We start from the raw sequence: 9703 nt of genomic DNA on the forward strand, positions 1-9703 counted from the left end.
ACCCCTTTTTTGTATACCCTCCTTTTTCTTTTTGTATCCTTTATAAAACAAATAATACATATATATTGTTGTTTTTGTTGAAATAACGTTTTAGTTGAAATAACGTTGTTGCAGGTTATATTGCTGGATTTTTGTTGGATTTGCTGCTTGTGCTGAATATGCTGTGTTGCAACCGAAAAAAATTATAGGGTTTTCCCCCCTGTTGTTCTGGTTTGTTTTGTTAGTATGAAAGCCACAGATAAAATACAAAAAGCTAAAAAGGTGCAAAAGACTATCATTTAAAAGCAATTTAACCCCTATAGAATTAAACCCCCCAAAATCAAATCTATTAAAATACAGTTAATAAAAACAGCACTACACTATTAAAAGAGCTTTCCTTAGTTCCCAAAAGCCTATCAAGAATAAAACAGTCTTCGCTTGCTGGCAGGACAACAAGCCCAGTGCAAAAATCCGCCGGACCTATGTGATTGGAATTTAGTGAATATTTTTCATCTCCCACTGAGCCTGCAAATTTCATCTAAAAGCAGTTAACCATTTTAAAAGATATTGGAAAGCTGCCATAATAATGGGGAAGCATAAAGCTTCTGTTCACTCCATTGGCATTCAGATTCAGTCCTGAGCTAAATCAGACAGCTCCCTAATCAAATCAGACTACTGTAAGCAGATATAAAGTTGAACCCAAGCTTTAGAGTCATATATACAACATTATATAGGGTCATCAAACACACAAGGAAGCTTTTTTTTAGCTGCAGTAACAGTATAGATGCCACTAGAGGACGATGTTTTGCTACCTCTCCTGTAGGTTCTTTTCCCAGCATGCCCAGCAGGGTCTGCTGGCTGAGTTTTGAGGTCCCGAAAAGGGGCTTTTACCTTGCGCAGGTGTGACATTTGTATACCCTGTGTTGCTAAGAACACTCCCCATTGTGGAATGTGGTGTTGTGTCCAAATTTGATACGAAATATATATAGAATTGTTCATACAATTTTATGAAATGGTAAAACGGCATACAAAAATAAAATAAAATGATTTGTGCGTAACCTTTTTTAATATTCCAATGGAATATACCTCATTTTAGTCATTAATAGGCAAAAGTTCATCCATTTGTGCTACAGGAAATCATTTTTGAGGGGGGGGGAATGAAAAAGTCATCACCCTAGTGTTCACACTGGAGAGCCAGTGTGGTGTAGTGGTTAAGAGCGGTAGACTCGTAATCTGGGGAACTGGGTTCACGTTTCCGCTCCTCCACATGCAGCTACTGGGTGACCTTAGGCTAGTCACACTTCTTTGAAGTCTCTCAGCCCCACCCACCTCACGGGATGTTTGTTGTGGGGGAGGAAGGGAAAATGAGATTGTTAGCCGCTTTGAGACTCCTTCGGGTAGTGATAAAGCGGGATATCAAATCCAAACTCCTCCTCCTCCTCCTCCTCTTCTTCTTCTATACAGTCATACCTTGGAAATCAAACGGAATCTGTTCCAGAAGTCTGTTCGACTTCCAAAACGTTCAGAAAGCGGTTTGTGCGTAACCTTTTAAAATATTTCAATGGAATATACCTCATTTTAGTCATTAATAGGCAAAAGTTCATCCATTTGTGCTACAGGAAATAATTTTTGAGGGGGGAAATGAAAAAGTCATCACCCTAACCCTAAAAGTGGACATATTACCATCCCAAGTTAAGGGTGTTAGAGTGTTGAGTTTGTGTATGAGGAAAGGTTGCAGCCTGGCTAGCTCAGTTGGTTAGAGCATGGTGCTGATAATGCCAAGGTTGCAGGATCGATCCCCCTATGGGACAACTGCATATTCCTGCATTGTAGGGCATTGAACTAGAATTACTAGATGATCCTCAGGGTCCCTTCCAACTCTACAATTCTATGATTTGAGGGTGGCCATGTGGCTTGTTTCACAGAAGGCAGCCCTCAGTTTGAAGGGCTTTTAGATGACAGGCTTCTATCTGAAGGGTTGATTTGTCCAAGTCTGGTTTAAACAAACAGAACTTTAAGGAGGGAGGTATTAAAATTGTCCATCAACAGCTGCAGTGTTAAAACTATGGGCGTTTAGCCAGGAATTTTGTGCAGGGTGAGGCCTCCAGAGGGCACCAGTTAGAATTATTTCACCAACTCTCCCAGTATCTTTGCTGAGCTTTACCCCTCAACCTTCTATTTTCATCACAGGGGAGGGAAATGTCACCGACCCCTTCCCTGCCACAGACCACACACCTCCCCCTCCCCAGGCCAAACCACCATTCGTTTGGGTGCAGTAAGTTTCCTCCTCGGCTTCGGCTCGCAGAGACAATCCTGCAGCGTGGCCTTCTAAAGGTTAAAATTAAGCTGACTCAGTTCATATAGAGGACAGGGAAAGAATGTGGGAAGGAGGAATAATCTTACAGAGGAAATAGATAGTGTCCCCGTCCCCCCAGTCCTTTCCATGGCCTTGCATCACCTTTGAACTCAACAATTCCTTTCCTGCCAGGTTCCTGGCCAGACTGAAGCAGCTTCTGACACTCCTGAGCACTGCATGAGCTCCCGGCCCAATCACTGTGCCTTTGGGTGAAACATAGCTATCAAGTTCTCCCTTTTTTAAGGGAAATTCCCTTATGCCAAATAGGCTTCCTCGCGAGAAAAGGGAAAACTTGACAGCTATGGGGTGGAGGGGAGTCAGTGGCGCAGCAAGGTCAGGCGGAAAATTTCTTGTCAAACCTCCCCCCCCAACACACACGCACACACATTGAAATCTGGTGAGACTGTGATCTACTCACAGTATAAAAAGACTAGCTGTGATCTACCCATTGTAATTGCCAGGAGTTATTCTGCTTTTTTAAGGGTTGACCAAAGTTGTTGAGCTTTTTTGGGGGGGGGGTTACAGGGTTTGGGTTCTGAGTTTAGGGAGATCCTGCTTCTATCCTTCCCTCTACCCTCTGCTTGTTTGCTCGCCTGCCTCCTTCCCATCCCCTACCTACCTGCCTGCATGCCTCCTCCAGCAGCCAGGGAGTGTGGGGCTGTCAAAATGGCAAAGCGGCAAAGTGGCACAGCTTCCCCCGACGGCTCGTGGTAGACGGGAGTCGCGGGTGGGGGGGGCATGCAGAATGTCACCCCTCCTTGGTGATGACACCCAGGGTGGTCTGCCCCCACCGCCCCCACCTTGCTCTGCCCCTGAGGGGAGTCCCAGGGCTGCAGGGGAGGAAGAACTGCAAGGCAGGAAAGTGAGGAGAGGGCTAGGAGACAAGGGTGGGTGGTAGATGTCCGGATTTTGATACCAGGCAGTGAATGGAGGAATAATTGGGGGGGGGCCTAACTGATTGGGAGAGCCAATCAGGTGAGACCATTCCCCATTTCATCTCATAGGATGGGACCCTCCCACAACAACACCCACATCAGGAAGCAGAGCCTTTCCTCTGCTTGTGCTGTTTCCAGATGCAACAAGGAAATGTTACTTTGTTTAACTGTAAATATATATATTTTAAATTTCTAGAGGGGACACACGAGAGAGAGAGAGAGAGAGAGAGAGAGAGAGAGAGAGAGAGAGAGAGAGAGAGAGAGAGAGAGAGAGAGAGAGAGAGACCAATGGTCCAGTTTGTCCATTTCATTTTCTCTCCTTTTTGCTTAGTTTTTCTGCATACAGTGGTGCCTCGCTTAACGAATGCCCTGCTTATCGAAATTTCCGCTTAACGAAAGGATTTTTCGAGCGGAGCTTGCCTCGCTAGACGAATGCGTTTTACGAAAAATTCATCTAGCGAATCGCGGTTTCCCATAGGAATGCATTGAAATTCAATTAATGCGTTCCTATGGGCAAAAAATAAATAAATAAATTCAATGCATTCCTATGGGATTCGCTAGACGAATTTTTCGCTATAAGAAAAGACCCGTGGAACGAATTAATTTCGTCTAGTGAGGCACCACTGTATGTGGATAATGCCATGCTTCTGTGGGTATTCTCTGATCCCAGAAGATGCAAGCCTCTCACCGGTGCAGGCAGGGTCATAGCCCAAATGCAACAATAACCCCAGAACCAAACAAGGTCAAGCACAGAAAATCAGTCTAGAGCCAACCAGGATCCAGAAGCAACGTGCGAAAAGCATCAAGGGTGGGGCCCCTCAGCACTGTGGATTGAACTAGATGAATCTTGGGGTCCCCTCCAACTCCACAATTCTACGATTCTTTGGCCCTGCCTGATCATCTGGGTCCTTGACCTGGGGCTTCATCCTCTGTGGACTCTGCATGACAGATGGTGGATCATCTCAGTTTTCTTCAGTTGAGTGCCTGCTTTAACTCAGACCTGCCCATAGGTAGTTTAGTGGGAGTGAGGCCGAAGAGATTACAAGGCAGAAATGATGATAGAGAAAGGTCCTAGCTTGGGGCTCTGGGTTCAGAGAGGCCTTGTAACTTCTTGTTATAGGTTATGTTGGATATATTGTTGTGTAATCTATTTTTTTTAAAAAAAAACTTTGTATTCAAATAAAGTACTTTTTATGCCCTCTATGAATAAATGTTTGTGGTGTGTGTGTGCATGAGTCTTTGACCCAGGTGAAAAAAAAGCCTAGATTAATCACTGGATAGTTCACACCTGGAAAGGGGACTGAAAAATAGGCCCATAACTTCCTTGGCAGACCGGAGGTCCAGTGTTGCGTTACATTCTGGGGTGATTTGATTTTTTCAGTTGGGGAGAAAAAGTTTCAGAGGTGTGCTTAAAAAGTTGTGGCCTACCCTTAAGGTCCAACTCTTTCTTTCTCTCCACTGGAGGTTTTTAAACAGAGGTTGGATGGCCATCTGTCAGGGATTCTTTAGTTGTGATTCCAGCTTTGCAGGGGGTTGAGCTACATGACCCCTGGGATCCCTTCCCGCTCTATGATTCTATGATTCATTTACACCCTGCATATTCTGCTTGTCTGCCCTGCTTTTGTAGGAGCCTACAACAGTACAAAGCTAAGATCTTTGTCCATTGCCCCACCTAATTTGTTTGTTTTGCACCAGGCCCTCCTCGCCACCCTTGGCCTGTGCCCTCCTAGAAAGTTTCCTAAGAGGGAATCTAGGGCCTGGGCTGAGAATCAAAGATCCCCCTACCCCTCACTTTAGGACATCAACTGGCCATCTCTCTGCAAACAGTTTAAGAGGCTATGGTTGGTTTGATTGATCTTGTATGCATTGCAACTATCTCACTTTTAGATGGCTACAAGAGATTAATGCCAAGGAATGTGGAGTGGTGGTTGTAGCTGTTAGGTAATTGCCATCTCCATCTTGCCATTGCTCCTTGATTACGCTCTTAAAACCCAAGGCATTTAAGCACCTGTGGCGAAACACCCGCTGCTGCATCTGTGATGAAAATGCAATCTCCTAAAGGAGTCCCCTGCTCTCCTCTTTCCAACTCAGCAACAGAAGGGGCGTTCCAGAGAGATCTGTTGCTAGTCCCCCTAGACACAAGAAGAAGAAGAGTTTGGATCTGATATCCCGCTTTATCACTACCTGAAGGAGTCTCAAAGCGGCTAACATTCTCCTTTCCCTTCCTCCTCCACAACAAACACTCTGTGAGGTGAGTGGGGCTGAGAGATTTCAGAGAAGTGTGACTAGCCCAAGGTCACCCAGCAGCTGCATGTGGAGGAGCGGAGACACGAACCCGGTTCCCCTGATTACGAGTCCACCGCCAGAAAGTCTTTTTTAATCGAACCTCTAAATTTGAAAAAGAGCTGTTAGAAAATAAGTCTGCATTGCTTTCTAAAATGTATAACCTAATACTGTATTAGAATGGCATACGAAAGATCAATAGGTTAAATCAGTTATGATACACTGGGCGAAATAATCAAATCAAATCAAAATACTTTATTCGACCGATAGTCAGAAAGAAAATACAACAATGTATAAAACAAGGTCATATACATGCTAGAAATGTAAGGAAAAAGAAGGTAACTTTTATCACATGTGGTGGACTTGTAAAGTAGTAAAAAGATTTTGGGAGATGATATATAACGAACTGGAAAATATTTTAAAATAACATTTCCTTTAAAACCCCCTAAGCTTTCCTTCTAGGAATTCTAGGTGCCAAAATACCAATGGATCAGAAAAGACTGTTTATGTAAACAACCACTGCAGCTTGGATGTTACTAGCGCAAAGATGGAAGGAAGACATAGTGCCTACCAGAGAAGAATGGCAAATTAAACTGATGGAGTATGCTGAAATGGCAAAAATGACCAGAAGAATTAGAAAGCCGGAAGACCAAAATTTTAATAAGGAATGGGGAAATATATATAATTTACCTTAAAAATCACTGTAAACAATTAAAATTATTAGTAGGATTGGAATGATGCTTTCAGTTTAATGTTGAACTATGGTTGTAATGGAGATTTAACAGATTTGGATTAATAGAGAAGAAGCAGGAGGGGAAAAAGTTAACGTAAGGACCCACAAAGGGGAGGAGGGAAGTTCAGGGGCATCTGTGGAATTCTCTTTTTATCGGTTGTTTGATCATTGTTTGTAAATTTCAAAATTAATAAATCTTATTTTAAAAAAGAGATTCATTTCTAAATCAGCATATGCAGATGTTATAAGAATCACTGTTCTCTTTTCTCCTTTCCTTCCACCCATGGTGTTTATGGTGATCCCTGTTTGGCCCCTAAGCTGTCTGATCAGATGTCATTTTTCAGATGTATGGAATTCTCATCTGATTTCCCCCCTCCAGATTGATGCTGGAGTACCAGATCACATCCACGTCTTTTTGAATTGATGCATTAGGATTTCTTCATTGTTCTCCCCATACCACCCACTTTTCAGCCCACTGTTGCTCACTTTTGTTGTTGCTCTGGTTGCTAACTTTTGGATTCTGCAACATGGAAGATTAGTGGCCAATTTCCCAACACGCCACCTTTGTTGCATCCACAACAACTGCATTCTATAACATGCATTGCTGAACGCATGACATATAGGCACACAATGGCCCTGATACAAGCCAGAGTTTATTAGTTTCGTTTCAGTTAAGCTCTCTTTACTGATTCATATCGGTGTGAAGGTTGAGAGAAGCAGCAATTATGTACACTTGAGAAATTTGATTCCTATATAACACATTTGGGGGAAAGTCTAAACAATTCAAAAGACAGGTATTTAAATTCTGGACAGTGTTTTGTTAAGAAATGACCAAAATATTCTAATATTCCATTCCAGCTTCACTGCAGATTTGATTACTAAATCTTTGGGACAATTGACTGAAAGGTTTCAGCTCTCAGGAATTCTTGTGGGTGCACTAGCTGAAAAGTAACACATAAATTATATGTTGACCAAGGCTTGGAGGATGCCCAAAAATTCTAGGCTGCTTGGTCAGATTTTATCACATACACAACAAATGCAGACACACTGGACTCCCTCTCAACATGAAACTTGGCTTTCCAAATGGTCTTAAGTACTCTACCTACCTGATTAAAGTCCAGATATTCTGCACTGTCCTTTTTTGCATTTGCGATCATGAAACTCAAAACCTCATTCTCTTCTCTATCTACTCAATGAAAGCAGAATATTGCTGAAATTGTTGCACGACAAAAATTGTTTGTAAATTTATAACCTTTAATAAGTTTACAAATGTATTGAGTTAATGAAGACATCCACAAAGAGCATTAATTGGGGAATCATAGCTATGTCATAGTGGTACCCTGTATACAAACTCAAAACAGTTTATTTTGGGCTCATTTGGATGCAAACTTAACAATTACATCATTAAAATCATTAACAACAACAACAACAACTTATTTATACCCTGCCCATCTGGCTGGGTTTCCCCAGCCACTCTGGGCGGCTTCCAACAGAAGTATGAAAATACAATAATTTATTAAACATTAAAAGCTTCCCTAAATAGGGCTGCCTTCAGATGTCCTCTAAAAGTCTGGTAGTTGTTTTTCTCTTTGACATCTGGTGGGAGGGCGTTCCACAGGGTGGGTGCCACTACTGAAAAGGCCCTCTGCCTGGTTCCCTGTAACTTGGCTTCTCACAGTGAGGGAACCGCCAGAAGGCCCTCGGCACTGGACCTCAGTGTCCGGTCAAAACGATGGAGGTGGAGACGCTCCTTCAGGTATACTCGACCGAGGCCATTTAGGGCTTTAAAGGTCAGCACCAACACTTTGAATTGTGTTCAGAAGGATGTTATGGTTGATGGTGTCAAAAGCCGCTGAGAGATCCAGCAGAACTAGGAAACAGCTCTCAACTTTGTCCCTAGCCCGCCGGAGATCATCGACCAGTGCAACCAAGGCAGTTTTAGTCCCATAATGAGGCCTGAATCCCGACTGGAAGGGATCCAAATGGTTCGCTTCTTCCGGGCGTGCTTGGAGTTGTTTAGCAACCACTCGCTCAATCACCTTGCCCAAGAATAGAAGATTTGAGACTGGGCGATAGTTGGACTTATGGGCTGCATCTAAAGATGGTTTTTTAAGCCACACTTTATCATTTTCTGTGCAGAGAGTGCTTAGATCAGACATCCAATCTCGGGACATTGTTGACTGTAGATCATTTTAATCCCTTTTACTCTAGACAACAATCTCTTGCCAGTACAGTTTGTAACCATTATACACAGGAACAATCTGAACATTGTTTCCACATTTGGAAAAGCTGTCCCAATTTTCTCCTGGAATATTATTTGATAAATATCTTGTGGGGCTGAAATTTTCTTTCTCAGGTTGAGCTTGCTTGGCGTACAAGTGGAACTGCAAGAGTTCATCAACTAGAACAAGGTCAACACCCTTTGGAATACTCTTGCATCAACATCTCGATGCCATTGTGAACCTGTTCCTTGGTTGTTGCAGGTTCACTGAAAATAAAAAATTGCCAGCCGCACTCCTTTACACTGTTGCTCTTCTGTCTAGGTTGGCTTCAAGAACTACCATGACAGGGATAAATGAATTTATCCTAAACTTGTCTCTTGCAAAAAAAAAAAGTCTAAGGCTTCAGGTGCTGTCCAATCATTGGTGAGTGTTGTGTGTTGTTGTTGTTGTTGTTGTTGTTTTGTACTCTCTTCCTTCTTTTGATAGTTTTGTACTCTGCATCTGAAAAGAGTAAATTTTGCTTGCTGTTCAATCTCATCTCAAATCCTGTTCTCGAAATGGAACTGCCTTTTGCAAATATTTCACGATGTCTTCTTTCCAACTATATCATTGTTTTTTTGTGCTCACGAGAGAGGTGTTGTACGTGGTTCATGGCGGTGCCAGATCGGAGCCCCATTTCCCATAAACTACTGAACAGTTGACTTTTCTTGAAATGTGTTGAAAATGACACGTTTCCTTTACAAAACAATAAGAATAAGAATAATTCTATTATTTATTCCCCAATATACTTTGTTTGACCTCACCCAGACAAACACTCAAGGTATCTGTGCTTTGGGTTGCCCATTTTTTTTAAAAAAGGGGGGGTGTTATTGGGTTGTTTTTGTTTTGATCATGGATTTTGTGTTTTTATATTTGTGATACAAAGCCCATTGTAGCGTACAAGCAGCTGTATAGTGGCATGCCACTCACGGCTTTGTGTCAGAGGCTGTGGGGCAACTTAGGGTTGTCTGTGAAAAGTGGGAGTTCCTGCACCTCTTTTTCTAGAAAAAGAGCACTGGCAATTACTAATTACCAAGCAAACCAATAATAATAATAATAATAATAATAATAATAATAATAATAATAATAATTTGATTTGTACCTCACCCATCTGACAGGGTGGCCCCAGCCACTCTGGGCAGCTTCCAATGAATAT

This window comes from Zootoca vivipara, chromosome 6, assembly GCF_965207765.1.
Source record: "Zootoca vivipara chromosome 6, rZooViv2.hap1.1, whole genome shotgun sequence".
Lineage (NCBI taxonomy): Eukaryota > Metazoa > Chordata > Lepidosauria > Squamata > Lacertidae > Zootoca > Zootoca vivipara.